The following is a 14,214-nucleotide window of genomic DNA, read 5'->3' on the forward strand; positions in this document are numbered from 1 at the left end:
GAGGAAGAAGAAGAAGAAGAGGAAGAAGAAGAAGAAGAAGAAGAAGAAGAAGAAGAAGAAGAAGAAGAAGAAGAAGGAGAAGAGGAAGAAGAGGAAGAAGAAGAAGAAGGAGGAGGGGGAGGGGGAGAGGGAGATGGAGCGGAAGAAGGAGAAGGAGAAGAAGAAGAAGAGGAAGAAGAAGAAGAAGGAGGAGGAGAAGGAGGAGAAGAAATAAAACTGATGAGACAGAGTGAGAGCAAGAGCGAGAGCGCCTGTGTGATCGCAAGGCCGGGGGTGGGGTGGGGGTGGGGTTCCTGTTCAGCTGTGGTCAGTGAGCTGCAGCTGCCCTGTAAACGGTGTAGCCCAAGCCATTCCTTCAGCACATTCTGGGGGAGGAGTTTCTTGAAGAAGAGAGGCATAAATGAAGCGTATATCTCCCCAAACCTAAAATCCCTCAAAGGTTAAGACCCGCTCTAGACTAGAAATGCCCTGCTTAAAATAGAGAGATAAATGCAATGCTCTTTTTTGGTTGTTTTTCTTTTCAATTGTAGTTTTGAATAGGTAATACATGCATGCTGTACAAAATCCAAAAAGTACAGAAGGTACATGATGTACAAGTAAATTTTCCTTCTCCCCTGGCCCAGCCACCAGTTTCTCTTTTTGGAAGCAACAACCATTGATTTTCTTTGCATCCTTCCAGAAGAAGGTAGATTTATGCCCCACCACCAAGTTCCCCCCCCCTTTTTTAAACCCAAATGGTAGCATTCTAAGCCCATTATTCTATCTCGTGCTTTATCACTAAAAATATATCCTGGGGATCATTATATCCCGTATATGCAGATATGCCTCATTCTTCTCCTTGCCCCTCCCTCCTCCTTTTCTTCTCCTCTTTCCCTTGTAAAGAAATATGTTTAATTAATTGACATGGAAGAGACCACAGAGAGCCTGTGGTCTGATCCCCACACTTAGAAAGATAAGCTTTTGAAAGTCACCCCCACTTCCTCCTCCCAGTGTTTATTTTTTTTAATTTTCAACAAAAATAAGGAAACGAGTACAATGGAGCCCCATACACCCATCACTCAGATGCAATCATTATTAAAATTCTGTGGCATTTACTTTATCCATTTAAAAGTTCTCTTTGTCTTTTATTCTCGGTTGATGTAATCCAAAGCAAAGCTGACATCGGGTCATTTCACCCCTATGTTCTTCACTGTGCAGCTCTAAAACATGTCAACACCATTTCACAGAGTTATGACTGCACTGAACAAAATTTTAAAAAATTCTCTGATATGGCCTTATACGCAGTCCATAAGCAAATTTCCCCAATTGTTGTAAAACTGTCCCCCTTATAGTTGGTTTGTTCAAAATGATTCATTCATTTGGTTCTTATGTCTCTTCACTCTTTTAATCTTTTCCCCCCTCGTTCTCTTTTAACCTTAAATACTCCCGCCACCATCTTTAGGTCCCACCACTAACTTGTAGAAATTGGGCCAGTTGCCCTAAAAAACGACCCACATTCTGGATTTGTTTCTTTGCCTTCTTGTAGTGTCATTTAAGTCATCGTACTTGTTCTAATCCTCCATAAGTCCTGTAAATGGAAACGAGCTCTAGGGGCACAACTGGCATTTGTGGCAGGAACCCCTTCTGGTGATACCACATGCTACATATCACATCACATTGGGAAACACACAATGTCCTCCTTTCAGTGATGCTAAGATTAATCATTGGTTCAGGAAGTGACAGGCTGATCCCTCTGTGGTCAACTTTCCCACCAATCTTTCATCTAACGAGTTCATGCATTGATGACCATTGTCTGAATCAATGATTTCCCTAGGAGTTAAAAATGATGATTTTCTAAGTCTCTCATGCCTTCCACATTCATCAGGCAGAATTCTGCCTGTTTTTAAAGAGCTGGAGAATCCACCTTACCCACAAGTCTTGCTCTGAATTACATAAGGCTATTTAAACTCAAAATCACTCCTAAAATACTTTGTTTCTCTACCATTGAGGAAATTCCAGAGAATGTGACGTCGACTCAGAGAGCAAGAATGAAAAGGGAATTGTCAAAATTGTTTCCCCAAGGGGGGCATCGTTGGGATAAGTACATGGCTGTTCAAGGTGCCTGATTTTTTGGGCATATAACTTCTAAAAGTTCTCTTTAAAACAGAAATCAGTCGCATTACTTAACTACCACACTCTCGTGCACACATATTGCAAACAGATCAGGAATTAAATCCTAATGCAAAATTTATTTTATGCAGTGTTTTTTTTTTCAAAAACCTATATTTCTGGGACTTCCCTCGTGGTCCAGTGGTTAAGAATCCACCTTCCAATGCAGGGGAGGCGGGTTCAATCCCTGGTCGGGAAACTAAGATCCGACCTGCCACTGGGCAACTAAGCCAGCGTGCCACAACTACTGAGCCTGCATGCTCTGGAGCCCACGCCGCACCTAGAGAGAAGCCCACGCATCGCAACAAAATATCCCACATGCCACAAGGAAGATCCCGCATGCCTCAACTAAGACATGATGCAGCCCAATAAATAAATAAATATTTTTTTAAAAATTGAAACAAACAAACAAAAAAACTTATGTTTCTGCCCCTGGAGCACCCACCAGCCCACCACGAGAGAGGTCGGGTTGGGGTAGAGACATGAAATCCCGCTAAGAGTTCTGGGAAGATCATGATGAGGAACAAGACACCCCTGAAGCAGTCTGCTGTCTTCAAAAAGGAATCTAAAAACAAGGCTTTGAGGAAATCCATATTTTAACAACCCTCTTGCTCATAACCTTGCCTGGGCTTTATCAGAGCAAGGTCTCTGGTCTTCCTTTCCTACCAGCTAGCACACTGGTGAGAGTAATTGCCCAACCATCACCTTTGGCTGAAAGGAGACAGGTTTCAGAACACCCCTGCTGTGATTGCCCTCACTTCCATTTGTCTACTTGACACTTCTTTGCTCATCTCTGAGCTGCTTGCTTGGGATTAGCCTGACTGAAGGGGAGGTGTCATTTCATTGTTACGCAGGCTAAAAAAAAATCAATCTCAGAAAAAAATCAATTCTAAATCCAATAAAATCAGAGATTGTGAGAGTTGGAAAGAGATGTGTGAGGACATTGAGGCCATCAGACTCAGAATTTTTGAGCTAAAAGACATGTTAGAGAGCTTATAATCGATTCTCTATTTGCAGATGTGGAGATTGAGGCTCAAAGGGATGGCATGATTCACAGGATCCCATGACAAAGTTAAGACTGAAAACCAGGTCTTCCCATTATATCATGAACTCCCCCTCCCCATTTTCTGCATTAGGAGAAAGAGGTCTGGAGGGGGTCATGTCACTTGTCCAAGGTCAAAGAGTTAAGCACTAATTGCCTACTATGTGCCAGATACGTGCCAGGTACATGCCAGGCATGTAATTACACCACACTGCTTCTGGAATGAGTGAATGTGTTTTTAGTACTATTCTTCGGATGCCATGCAGCTGTTTCCCACAGAGAAGCTCATTTGCTGTCGTAAATATTCAGCATTTTGTCATTGTGGCTAATTTATCTCCCAGTGGGTAAAATTCATTTACTGTGCTTTTTAAGGAAAATTTTGGCTCTGTCAAAATATTCTCCAGATGAAACAACAATCCCAGATTCTCCACAGTAGGCCATTCTCTTCCTGTGTGAAGTGAGGAGTGTGAAAATAGGAATCTAGAGGCCCACTTGTAGCCCTGGCCCTTCATCTTGAGCTGAGTGACCTTGGCTAAGCCCCTTGGTCTCCCCCGGCCTCAGATGCCTCCTGTGTAGAACATGGGGGTTGGGTTAATTTAGTGGTTTCCAACTGTGCTCACACCAAAAGCCTCTGCTTAGAAAGATCCCTTCAAACACCAATGCCCTTGATGAAGTAATAAGGTGTTTCCCCTCTTTGTAGAAATTAATCACAGATCCATTATTGTAATCACTTTTGATCAGCATAATACTGTATTCCATAAGAAGGAGAGAGGCCTCCAGACCCCAATAGTGAATGTAAACGTTTAACTGCATGGTTTGGTCATTGGTAAATGGATGATTTCTCTCAGGCTATCAGGATGTTGAGTGCAGTTTGTAGATTTCCCTCCTACCTTGATGGAACTCCATCTCTAACCCATCCCAAGGAATCTTGGGATCCACTGGGTTAAAACTTTCTTTAGTCCTCTGGTTCTAAAATTATTACAGGGGTGAATCCTGTGATCTTCCTCAGGGGTTAATATTTGAGTTTTCATCTACTGGTCAAGCTCAAAGCTTGTTTTTAAGAAGATGGCTTGCAACCTTAATACTTCAAACCAGGAAACTGGTTTAGGTTCCTTTAGGCTAAAGGCAGATGCTGAAATAAGGGTTTAAAGACACGCCATTTATTTGGAAGGTGATGTGAGAAGAGAGAAATGGGACGGGGAAAAGAAGAATGCCAGTTAAGTGGTGTCAGTGAGTGGACTGCTGCTATATACATCTGGGGCTCAGTCCCATGGTGGGGTAAGAAAGCTGGGGTGTTTCTCCACTAAATGCCATCCCCTTCTACTGGGGGCTGCTCCTTGGGGCAGCTCCCTGACAATTCTGACTTGCCCCATGACTCAGGATGCATCTGCTTGCTGGGAACTGTCCATAGGTGACCTCTAGGGTGGGTGGAGGACCATCAACAGTGGGCCATCAACAGCTTTCCCAGGGAGACTAAACAGAAACCATCCCACTGTTACAAGTCACAACAATATCCATCCATTCTTTCAATAAGTATTGATTGAAAAGTATTGATTGATATTAGATGTTGTTCTAGGCACATGGATATATCAGTGAGCAAAAGTGACGTGGATCCCTGCTTGTGTGGAGTGTATATTCCAACAGGAGAAGAAGCAAACACATACTGTATGTGATAAATAAGTGAATTATATGCAGAGTGTTACAGAATAATATTCACATGTAAACATGTAAAGTATACAGTGCCAGTGGAGGGTGGAAGGGACTGGGAGTGCTGGGTTCTGTGAGGAGAGGTTGCAGTTTTAACTGTGGGGACGAGGAGACCCTCTCTGAGACAAGGTTTGAAGGAGGTCATGGGAGGAGCCATGGGGAAATCTGGAGGGAGAGAATTTGAGGTGGAGAGAACAGACCCATTAAGGTGGAAGCATGAGCAGGCCCGGTGTGCTCCCTGAGGAGTGAGGAGGCTGTTGTGCCTGGAGCAGAGAGAAGATGAGAGAAAATAATAAGACATAAGTTTGGAGGCGGGGAGAGGCCAGATCATGGAGGGTGTCCTGTGGCTTTTATTTCAAGGGCAACAGGAGACATTGGAGGCTCCTGAGAGAAAGAGGGACATGCTTTGCCTTGTGTCCCAAGAGGATCCCTCACTCTGACCAGTGCAGGGAGAATAGACTGAAGTGGGGTGTATCAGTTATCCATTCTGCATAAGTAATGACCACACACTTAGCAGCTTAAAACAACACAGATTTATTGTCTCTGTTTCCTGGGTCAGCAGTAGTCCAGTTTGGGGTCAGCTGGGTCCTCTGCTAAGGGTCTTGCCAGGCTGAAATCAAGGTGTCAGCTGGGGCTATGATCTCAGGATCCTGAGCTCAGTGTCCTCTCCCAGGCTCACTGGTTGTTGGCAGAATTTACATCCTTGTGGTTGCAGGACTGAAATCCCATTTTCTTGCCAGCTGTTGGCTGGGGGTGGCTCTTAGAGGTCATTCTCAAGTCCTTGCCTTGTGGTCCCCTCTGCAGACAGTTAACAACATAGCTGTTTGCTTCTTCAAGTCCAGAGGGGAATCTCTCTTACACTTCAAATCTCTTCCTCCAGGAAGGACCCAGCCCCCAAAGGGCTCACCTGTCTAGGTAAGGATCAACCAAGATATCCCTCAAAGTCAACTGATCAGTGACCTAATCACAGCCTGACATCCATCACATGTTCAAGTCCCACCCGTGCTCAGGGGAGGGGAGTATGCAGGCCCAGAGTAGAATTCTGCCTACCACAGGGGACGAGGATAGAAGCTGAGGGTGCTGTTAGGAGGCAGTTGCCATAATCCAGGCAAGAGCAGATGGTGGCTTAGACATTGGTGATGTAACAGTTGAGGGGATGAGACAGTTCAGAGTCGGGAGGTTTTGGATGGGTGAGTCCTTTGGTTTCGTGCCCAACTGACTGTTAGGTGTGAGAGAAAGAGAGAAGGCAAGGAAGATGCCAAGGATTTTATCCTGAGCTGAAGGTGGGAGGGAGTTGCCATCTGCTGGTAATAAAATCACAGCCCAAGGTAGCCATGCCACTTGATGCCGAATGAACGGTGTGAACCAATAAGACAAAGGAGAAAGTAGTCTTCCCAGACTGGTAATGTCAGGGACGCCTTGGGGGTGGGGACAAATTTAAAATAGGTCTGGAAACAACTGTGGTGTTTAGATGGGTGAAGAGAAGGGAGGAGGGTGTTCCATAAGGACTTAAGGTGAGCAGATGGGTGGAGGAGGCAGGAGGGCACTAATGGTATTTTGAGGGTCATGAATAGATTAGGGGGGCGAAACTGGAGGGTCCCGTGGGTGAGCAATATGGGAAGGGAGGCAGTGTAAACCTTGGAGGAAATTCAGCCTCAAACTAAGACCATGATTCTGTAGGACAAAGAGATTTTATTCTAGAGAACTATTCACAAGAGATGATAAAACAACATCCAACAAGTGTCTACTGGCCAACTACTGTATTAGCTTCCTGGGGCGGCCATAACAAAGTACCATAGACTGGATGGCTCAAACAGCAGAAATTTATTTCCTTGAAGTTCTGGAGGCAGGAAGTCCAAGATCAAGATTATCGCAGGGTTTGTTTCTTCTGAGGCTTCTCTCCTTGGCTTGTAGATGGCTGTCTTCTCCCTGCGTCCTCACATGGTCCTGCCTCTGTGTCGGTCTATGTCTTAATCTCCTCTTCTTATTAGGATGCCAGTCATATTGGGTCAGGGCCCACACATATGACCTCATTTTATTTTAATCATCTCTCTAATGACCCCATCTCCAATCCACAGTCGCTTCCTAAGGTGCTGGGGGTTAGGACTTCAACCTATGAATTTTGAGGGGATGCAATTGAGCCCATCATACCTACTAGTCCGTGTAATCGTGTTAGGCATCTAGAGACTAGAGAAGCAACCACCGTCCTTGTCTTCCCATCCCTTTACTGGAAACACATCCAGGAGGCCAGCCTTGGAGACTGGCTGTCCCGTGTTCTCTGACACTAGCTCACTGCAATCACTCTCATCATCACTGAAAACTATTGTGTTTCCCAAGAGCTGGTGCAAACGTTAATGGGGAGCCGCAACGGGCTGAGGAGTCACATGTTCAGTTAGTGAAGAACAGAAGTCACCCTTCTGGAGTCTCAGTCTGCTGCCTAACTTGTTCTCCAAAGCTGCAGACCGAATGTTCAAAAGGCAGGGACTGGCAAAAATTAAGTCCTGCTCTCTTCGTTACAGAAACAAATAATGGTCTTGTGCTTGGGTATTTTATGTCTGTAATGTGAGTCCACATCAAGTGGCGGCAGCACAAATAAAAATAAAAGTAGCCATTTTAGAAAGCAGATTTTGCTTATTCTGCAAGATAAATCACCAGAGCTGCCATTTTCCTAGTAGTTTCAAAACCAGACATTGGTTATATTTTTTTCTAAACACAATTGTCTTCATTTGAACTTCTCAGAGGGAGTGTGCCCCTTGGGGTTTTCACTCAACTTTGCAAGGGCAGCGAACTGCGTGCCCCCTACACGTTTACCCTGTATTCCAGCACCACATTTATGAGGCTTAAGTGACTCTGATGTATTCCAGGGTGCATGTACTCAGCAGCAAAGTTCAGAGGCTGGCAACTCACATTTGCCCAAATTGATTCCACATCTGCTTTAAGTAAACCTGCTCCTTCTGATACAAACATGCTTGCTTTTTTTTCCCCCTCCCCTCGCAAGTCAGTGTATGCTATTAGAGGTTGAAAATAAGGAGGCTATTTTAGAAAAGAAGAAAAACAATTTAAAAGTCAGCCTGAGGTTCAGAATATTGCTGTGTATTACTGTTCCCTCTTCGAAGAAACTAAGTGACTTTGCTAAGTTATGAGACATTTCAACCCTAGCTCATTTGCTCACACGGCACAATCCTTTAGTGTGATAATTTTGTTATGGGAGAATTCTCAACCAACAGAAACATCAAGAAACCTTATCCATTCAGAACAATGCAGAAACAGAAAGCAAATACCATTAAAAAGAGAGAGAGAGAAGAAAGAAAAAGAAAGAAAGAAAAAGAAAAAGAAAGAAAGAAAGGAAGGAAGGAAGGAAGGAGGGAAGGAAAGAAGGAAGAAAGGAAGGGAGAAAGAAAGAAAGAAAAAGAAGGAAAGAAGGAAGGAAGGAAGGAAGGAAAGAAAGAAAGAAAGAAAGAAAGAAAGAAAGAAAGAAAAAGAAAGGAAGGAAGGAAGGAAGGAAGGAAGGAAGGAAGGAAGGGAGAAAAAGAAGGAAAGAAGAAAAGAAAGAAAGAAAGACAAGAAAGAGAGAAAGAAAGAAAGAAAGAAAAAAACACCTCAGGGCAGCCAAAATGTCACAAGGCCCTGCCATTATCCTTACCAGAGCCTCTAAATCCACATTAAAGGCATTTACTTTCATTTGATGCCAGACTCCTGAATTTTGGCTAATGCTTTCCAATCTCACTACAGACTACAAGCAGCAATTGAAGATGAAGCCAGGGCTTTCTCCTTATAGCTGTGAGGCAGGGCAGAGATAAGAAAAACAGAAAAGCCAGAAATCTCACAAGCACAGCAGGTAAATGTCTGACCCACCCCAATAGCCCCTTAGGGACAACTCTATAATAATAATAAGCCCTAGTCATAAAGGGAGGCTGACTTATGTTCAACATGCTTTATTTAAGGTGGAAATGACATGTGGAATACATTTTAGAAAAAATGGTTAAAATATGAAGTTGAGATGCCTTGTCAAGATTCTCTTGCTTGCATGTGACAAAACCCAATCTAAACTGGCATAGAAAGGGAATTTACTAACATTATTTATTAATCCAGAGATATCCTTGCTTCAGACACAAGTGAACTCAGGAGGTGTGAACAACATGACTAGGACCTGGTTTCCATCTCCTGTTGTTTTCTTCTACGATGGTGTTAGTCTCAGACCAGCCCTCATGGTGGCAAGGTGGCTGCCAATAGCTCCAAATGTGGTGAAAGAGAGACCCTCCTCTAGTTTGACCACACAAGCCAACAGGCAAGATTAACTCTACTAGCTTGATTGAGCTGACTAGCATGGTTTGGGCCCCATGCTCATCTCAGATCCAATCTCTGTGGCCAGGAGTTTGCCCAATGTTCTGATTGGCCAAACTTGGACCAGACGTCTGTTCCTGGTGCATGGGGTGAAGTCAGCTCCACCCAAAGCAGGGAGACAGAGTGGGAGGAAGATGAACAAAACTTAGAGTTGGGAGTAAATGTCCCCATGAGAGAGGGAGTAAGATGTTGGGCAGAGAGAGCAGCTAATGTCAACCAGGAGAGAAAACCTGTAACTACTGAAGATATCCAGCATGACTATTTCTCGAGGGCACTGGATATAATTGCATTTTACATTCACAAATGATTGTGACTTAACGACCTTTACAGTTTAAGAAATGATCGTGACAACAGAAAATAATTGTGACCCTGGAGTTTTCAATTACATGACTGAATTCTCTTTTTGCACTATTTGGAGCTTGGTTTTCTGTCACTCGCAACCAAAAAGGTCTGGACAAAGCATCCCATTTTTTTTTTGGCATTTATTTTAATCACATAAGGTGACACACAGAACCCCAGGCAGAGACTGCGAAGCACCGTTGCCTGACTCTTTATAAGAAGCAGTGACTCCTCGTTTCTCCCCATCGTGTTCAGATGATCGGAGTCTGGGAAACACCACTTAGCAGCAGTGAGGAGTGAAAGGCACCCTGCTGCTTCCAGTCAGCTGGGGGATCCTCGGGGAGGGCGCCCTACTGCCACTGCCTGGCTGTCCTGCTCCAGGGAAGACGGTGGTGGAGTTAATGTCCCTCTTCAGGCCACATTCAGTGGGGCAGCAGGCCCCCCACTGCTCCTGCTACCTTCCCAGGCACAGGGGTTGCCAGTGAACTGTGTATCTTGTTACCAACAGGCTAGAATAAACTGCAGGAGGCCTCCCACACTCAGCAGGTGCTGGTGAAGTCTGGGAGAGTGAAATCACTTGCCCGTGGAGGCCGGCCGTGGGCTAAGAAACCAGGGTGTTTCATCTGCTGATGCCTCAGAACCCAGAGCCGCCAGCAGGCAGGGGGTTCTTTCACCAGCTGAGCACACAGGCTTCTGAACCTCGGGGCCGGACCCGAGAACACCCTCTCAGATCCGTCCTCCAGGTCAGTGCTTTTCAAACTACCTGGGGTGAAGCCCAGTTGTTTGCTTCTAACCACCAATCTACTGAAGACCTATAAAATACAATAAAATTAATTTTATTAGAAAATTTTAAAAAAGCAAAAAAGTACAATAGGAAAGCCCAATTTTTTAAAAAAATTGAAGTATAGTTGATTTACAATATTGTGTTAGTTTCAGGTATGCAAAGTGATTCGGTTTTACAGATATACACGGACGTATCTATATTCTATTTTTTTGATTGTTTTCCATTATAGGTTATGACAAGATATTGAATATAATTCCCTGTGCTATACAGTAAATCCTTGTTAAGGAAAGCCCCATTTTAAAACATCAGATTCAAAACATAAAAGCTACTCTGTCAAACTGCTATTGATGTTTCTCACTACTTATTGTTTGTTTCTGTACCTTCCTCACGCGGACAAGGTTAACAGTCTTGCACTGCTCCGGGGAGAGAGCTCTGGCTTTGTTGGAAAGTTTTCAGACCACTGCGTGCTTCCAGTACTCCATGTCTGTAAATTAAGTAAAGCTTGACATTTAAGGGTGACCACCACGTGGTCTTAAACACCATTCCCTTCATTTGTTCCTTCAGTCTTTTTTTCAATTACTCATTCGATCCATCCAAATACTGACGAGTGCCTGCTATATGTCAAGCCCGGGCTGGTGGTGCACAGGACGGGCAAAGCCCCTGGGTCAGTGGTCTCCCCACACACCGCCACATCCCAGCCAAGCCATCCCTCAAATGCTTAGCTTTGCTGCCTCTGCACCTGTGTCTCTCACCACGTGTCTGAGTCCCAGGCATTTTTTTCATAGCTCTGTTTAAATGTCAGCTACTCCATCAATGATAATAGCTATCATTAATCTGACCTCTGCCAGGTCCAGGTATTTGCTAGTCATCTCACATTCAGTATTCGTAATTTCCCCAACAACCCTGAGGGGTACGTTTTATCATCCCTCTTGAAACTCATGCTCCTCCCACTGGACAACGTGCTTCTCTGGAAAGTTTCCTGATTCCACAATCTTTGCATCTCTTTTTAAAAATTTTACTGAAGTACAACACACATTTAGAAAAGTACGTGAACTTGTGCAGCTCAAGGAAGTACTCAAAAACTCAATACACCTGTGTACCCTGCACCCAGATCAAAAAGTAGCATATCAGCGCCTTGAAGACCCCCTGTATCCCTTGCCAGCCGCTACAGCGACACCTCTTCCTAACAGTAGTCACTATCCTGACTTCCAACTCCATGGAATTTACCATTTTTATTCTTTCTCTAAATGGAATCTAAAAGTACTCTTGCGACTTGCTTTTGTTCATTCTGTATTGTTCGTGAGATTCATTGCATTGTTGTCCATTTTCATCGCCATATTGTATTCTATTGTGTGAATATATCACAGTTTATTTAGTCATTGTACTGTTGATGGGCATTTGGGGAGTTTCCAGAGCTGCTGGGAACATTCTAGTCCGTGTCTTTTGGTGGATTTATGGATGCATTTCTGCTGCATAAATAACTAGAACTGCAGGGACACAGGGTTTGCATGTGCCCAGTGTCAGTAGACACTCTAAACCTCCTTAAAGGTCCTTCTAACATTCCACATTATTTTAATCTTCTCTGTGAATTTACATCATTTCCCTTACTAGATTATAAGTGGTTTTTCAATTGAATAAATACTGTCTGTGCCCTGGCTCATTTTTAAATGATGGGTCTAACATACAATATAAGATAGGAAACTGAAGTGAGAAAGCAGAAAGGAAAATAAAGTCAGGGGAAAAAAAGAATGAAGGTAATGTAATGGCCCAAATTCATTCCACAAAGTACTTTTTAAAAATCTGGACCACAAATGTGGTTGAGCTTCCTATCAGCCAATACAAAGAAGGAAACAAGTTACGCAAATCAATGTTCACAGGATAAATGTACCAACCATTCAGCAGTGTGGCTATTTCTGGTGCTGAGATTAAAATAAAGTCAACCAGGGTCTTCCTAAAGAGGACATTGAAAATAAAGGATCCAACAACTTCATTTTGGCAATAAGGACAGGAAATTTTGTCAGTTTCTCCCCTCCTCTTGTAATTTCCCTCAACAGGCAACTCTGAGGGAACTAATGCAAACAGATTAGACTCAAACTGTGGTACCCGGAGGTACCTGGAGGGGTCTCTGGAATCTTTTTAGGGAGGTTGCATGATCAAAAGTATTTTTATAATACTGTACTATCAAAGGCTTTTTGCCTTTCTTTACTCTCTTCTTATGAGGGTGTACAGTAGTTTTCCAGAGGCCACATGACAGGTGACACAGCAACAGATCAAATGCAGAAGTAGATATGAGAATCTAGCATCTTCTATTAAGCCAGACATTAAAGAAATTTGCAAATTATGTTTCCATCTTGGTAAATAAATTTTTCACACAAAAATATGTCATAGTAACCTATGGGTTTATTATTGATATTCTTAAATGAAAAATTTGTTTTAATTTCTAATACAGTAAGCATCTATAGATATAAACCACCTAAGAAGAAACATTTTGGAGTTCTCAAAAATTTTTTTTTTTTTTTTTTTTTTGCGGCACCTGGGCCTCTCACTGTTGTGGCCTCTCCCATTGCGGAGCACAGGCTCCAGACGCGCAGGCTCAGCGGCCATGGCTCACGGGCCCAGCCGCTCCGCGGCATGTGGGATCCTCCCAGACCGGGGCGCGAACCCGATTCCCCTGCATCGGCAGGCGGACGCGCAACCACTGCGCCACCAGGGAAGCCCTCAAAAATTTTTGAGTGTTAAAGGGTCCTGAGACTATTTGGAGAATGTTCCCAAAAGGATGTTGTTGGTCACTTGGCCCAGAAGATAATCGGTAAAAAAAAATGTTCTGTGATCAAATACACTTGGGAAATGTAAAAAAAATGTTCTGTGATCAAATACACTTGGGAAATGTTATGTCTCTCTTGGAAATTGTCAAATTAGAAGCAAATAAACCTAATTAACTTGAACTCTGTTGCCTAACTGTATTTGACTACGATGCCCTCTTTCGAGTGCTTTCCTCATCAACCTGGAAGCACACCTGGGAGGAGTGTAGATGAACCACCAGGCCCTCAGTCAGTCCTCACGAGTAGATTCTCTTACAACCTGGCTTTTGTCAAGCGTGGGCAGCACAGACTGACACTCCAGCTCTGATAACATCAAGAGCGATCCTTTTATAAGCATCAAGGCAGCTGAGCAGGACAGAAAGCCTCTTTATCTCTGCAAAGAAGTAGACCAAGGGTAGGGTCAAGGCCAGGACATAGGTCCCACTCAGGAGACTAAACGGAGTCTGTTCCAGCCGACAAACAGGCCATCGAGGCCCCAAAGTTCTTGTCTATGACACGCAGACACCGTCATTTCAGCCTGGGTATCTTCCAAAGCAGATGTATAGGCACTGGCCTCAGTCACAGAGGAATCTCAATTAAGCACCCACAAGAGGCTTGACTCTGTCACACAACCTTCTGGTGCCCCCTCCAAGGAAAAGAGTGGTCAAAGGTACCCCAAATGAGTCAGTTCTTTTATCGGGTTTGTTAACTGTAAGTCAATTAAATGTTAGGGAATGCCTACCAAAAACGATGACTTTGGTTTTGGAACTACCAATCTTTTTTTTTGACAGTAATTAACATAATTATGCCAGTTGTCTGTTAAGCCATCTCCCAGTTCACAATAATAAAATTATGTCATCAGGCAGCTCATCTAAAAGACAGCATACAGTAATGTGCAAGGCACTCTGGGAAATGTAAAAATGAAAAAGATGTGTCTTTCAAAAGCATATAATCTAGTAAGGGGCCAGAGAGAGCACTAGAGAAAGAAATTCGTATTCTCATGTTCATCTTTGCAGCACCTGGTGAGGTATCTGGTAGAGAATCGCATT

At 43.7% G+C, this 14,214-nt stretch overlaps 1 pseudogene; it reads right to left on the minus strand.

Annotated features, from left to right (window-relative positions):
* Positions 1-14,214, minus strand: part of LOC112063772 (transcriptional repressor protein YY1-like) — a 42,806-nt pseudogene that overhangs the window by 1,161 nt on the left and 27,431 nt on the right.

Source organism: Physeter macrocephalus, chromosome 7, assembly GCF_002837175.3.
Source record: "Physeter macrocephalus isolate SW-GA chromosome 7, ASM283717v5, whole genome shotgun sequence".
NCBI lineage: Eukaryota > Metazoa > Chordata > Mammalia > Artiodactyla > Physeteridae > Physeter > Physeter macrocephalus.